This window comes from Neomonachus schauinslandi, chromosome 8 (genome assembly GCF_002201575.2).
Source record: "Neomonachus schauinslandi chromosome 8, ASM220157v2, whole genome shotgun sequence".
Classification (NCBI taxonomy): domain Eukaryota; kingdom Metazoa; phylum Chordata; class Mammalia; order Carnivora; family Phocidae; genus Neomonachus; species Neomonachus schauinslandi.
This window is the reverse complement of record NC_058410.1, coordinates 145,188,334-145,191,535: the sequence shown is the minus strand read 5'-3', so window position 1 is coordinate 145,191,535 and position 3,202 is coordinate 145,188,334. Positions and strand designations below refer to the sequence as shown.

The 3,202-nt window shown below is 46.7% G+C and overlaps 1 non-coding gene across 1 annotated transcript; it reads left to right on the top strand.

Moving 5' to 3' along the window:
• The first annotated feature begins 2,825 nt into the window (after window positions 1-2,825).
• Window positions 2,826-2,899, top strand: TRNAT-UGU. The gene has a single exon. It is a non-coding gene; the product is annotated as a tRNA-Thr (tRNA).
• The last annotated feature ends 303 nt before the right edge of the window (window positions 2,900-3,202 follow it).

Genomic DNA, 3,202 nt, shown 5'->3' with positions numbered 1-3,202 from the left:
TCCTCTTTCCCTATGATCCTCTGTTTTGTTTCTTAAATTCCACATATGAGTGAGATCACATGATAATTGTCTTTCTCTGATTGACTTATTTCACTTAGCATAATATCCTCTAGTTCCATCCACATCATTGCATTTTTTGATGGCTGTGTAATTGTCCATTGTATATATATACTACATCTTTATCCATTCATCAATTGATGGACATCTGGACTCTTTCCATGGTTTGGCTATTGTGGACATTGCTGCTATGAACATTGGGGTGCACATGCCCCTTCGGATCACTACATTTGTATCTTTGGGGTAAATACCCAGGAGTGCAATTGCTGGGTCATAGCGTAGCTCTATTTTCAACTTTTTGAGGAACCTCCATACTGTTTTCCAGAGTGGCTGCACCAGCTTGCATTCCCACCAACAGTGTAGGAGGGTTCCCCTTTTTCTGCATCCTCACCAACATCTGTGAGATCCTGACTTGTTTATTTTAGCCCTTCTGACTGGTGTGAGGTGGTATCTCATTGTGGTTTTGATTTGGATTTCCCTGATACCGAGTGATGTTGAACATTTTTTCATGTGTCTGTTGGCCATTTGGATGTCTGCTTTGGAAAAATGTCTGTTCATGTCTTCTGCCCTTTTCTTGATTGGATTATTTGTTCTTTGGGTGTTGAGTTTAGTAAGTTCTTTTTTTTTTTTTTAAAGATTTTATTTATTTATTTGAGAGAGAGCGAATGAGAGAAAGCACATGAGAGGGGGGAGGGTCAGAGGGAGAAGCAGACTCCCTGCAGAGCAGGGAGCCCGATGCGGGACTCGATCCCGGGACTCCAGGATCATGACCTGAGCCGAAGGCAGTCGCTTAACCAACTGAGCCACCCAGGCGCCCGAGTTTAGTAAGTTCTTTATAGATTTTGAATACTAGCCCCTTATCTGGTATGTCATTTGCAAAACTCTCCCATTTTGTCGGTTGTCTTTTGGTTTTGTCAACTGTTTCCTTCGCTGTACAAAAGCTTTTTATCTTAAGTTCCAATAGTTCATTTTTGCCTTTGTTTCCCTTGTCTTTGAAGATGTTGCATTATCTATGTGTCTCCATATGTCTTCTCATTCCAGACCAGCAGCCACATGGTATGCTCCTCTCCTGGCCTCATGCAGGTGGGCAGGTGGGCTCATGCCAGGGGGCAGGAGAACTTCGCCTCAGCTACAGCCACACACTCGCCTCCCAGCCACATTCCACGGTCAAATCAAGCCCTGTTGCTAAACCCAGTGTCACTGGATTAGGAAAGTATACCTCATCTTTAGGGAAGACATAGCAAAGGCAAAAAACATAAACAAAAAACTCCAGAATATTCAACTAAAAGTCTTTTAAATCATAAACACATTTTTTTTACATTGCAAGATAAAGTGGTCTCAAGATTATTTCAACAGCCCACCCAGAGGGGTGTCTGAGTGGCAGGCAGTTATGCAGCCGACTCGGTTTTGGCTCAGTTCATGATCTCAGGGTCATGGGATTGAGCCCTGCATCAGGCTCTGTGATCCTCGGGGAGTCTGCTTGAGATTCTCTCTCTGCCCCTCCCCTGCCGTTGTCTTTCTCTCTCTAAAGGAAAAAAAAAGGTAGCCCAGAAATGTTGTCAGGGACCCAGGTGTTCCATGTTCTTACCCTTCCTCTGTTGGTCTTTGTCCTGAGGTGTGTCATCAGAGGTCACAGCTGACCTTCCCAGTGTCATTCATAGAATAGCAGCTAGTAGGGAAGAACCTCTCTCAAAACTCTCATCAGTAAGAAGAAGTCTTTCCCAAAAGCTTCCAGTGATTCCCCCTTCAACTAAACAGCCACAACTGGGTCACATAATTACCCTACACAAATCTTCACTGAAGGGGAATAGGACACATCTTGGATGTTGGTCTAAGCCCCGCCAAAAAACGTGAGAGCTTCTCTTTTATATAAAGATAGCTGTTGTCCAGTAAAAGAGAATAAAGCTTAAAAGCCACAAAACTGAACATGTTCAACACAGGGAGAAGATGAGCAAATGAAGAAACATTGTAAAAAAAGAAAATGTCTGGGTTTTGCAAATGAGAGACAATACTGGACGGTCCTTGTGGTAGATGATTATTATTCACAAGTATTTGCTGCCTCTTCCTGGGGTAAGATTATTACTCCCCCTGTTCCACAGACCTCAGATTTGCCTCATTCACTTCACCCTGGATAATGAAATGTGCGCAGAATTGACACGTTACAGTCCTTGACTTGCTGCCTCTTTTTTCTCCTGTCAAGGGACCATCCGCGCTTCAGGTAGAGATGGCTCCACCACCCTGGGCCAGACCATGATGGACAGATAGCTTCAGCAAGAGATGGGTCTTTGTTTCTGCAAGTCGCTATGACTCCTGGGGTGGTTAGTTCTCACAGCACTTTGAAAACGCTGTACTCATAATGTGATTGGACTAACATCAGAAAGGGAGTTCACGTCTTGACTCCACTGCTTGGCTTATCTGAGCAAACCTGGACAGGTCCCTTAATTTGATTGGCGTCGATGTAAAACAGGGACCATTCTTTCTATGCTCAGCATCTTGGGGTTGCCATTGAAGTTCAAGGAGGAAATAAGTTTAAAAGCTTTCGGTAAGTTCTGAAGTGCTATAGAAATGCGAGACCTTTATGGTATTACTTTCACATGAAGTCTGGGCTCAGCGACGGTGTCCGTTTTAGCCCCTGAATTGCTGTGAGCCCTTGGCTCAGCCACCGACATGCACTCATTCAAACTGGTCTCCAAAGAAGGTCTTGTTGCTCAAAACAAACGGAAAAAACGATTAATTAAAAGGTCCTTTTTGAAGCGGGCATTTTGTTGGGCTCCGTGGCTTAGCTGGTCAAAGCGCCTGTCTTGTAAACAGGAGATCCTGGGTTCGACTCCCAGCGGGGCCTCCGCCGAGGTGCCCCTTTTAGCGAACGTCTCGGTGGCCGGGGAAGGGATGGAGAAGTGGTCCCGATGACGGTACGACAGCGCCCCGCGCCCAGCTCCTCGCCCCCAGAAAAGGCCGGACTCTAAGCTGAAACCACGGCGATTCTTCTTCCCATCACAAAAGGTTTCCCGGGGAAATTCGGCTGTCTCCGCCTCCTGCACGGGACAGTGGCCCCCGGAGGGGCTCCGGCAGGTGCAGTGCGGGTCGCGCTCGGGCGCGTCCCCTGCCGCGGGCGGGGCGGAGCTGGAGAGCCCAGAGCCCCCCC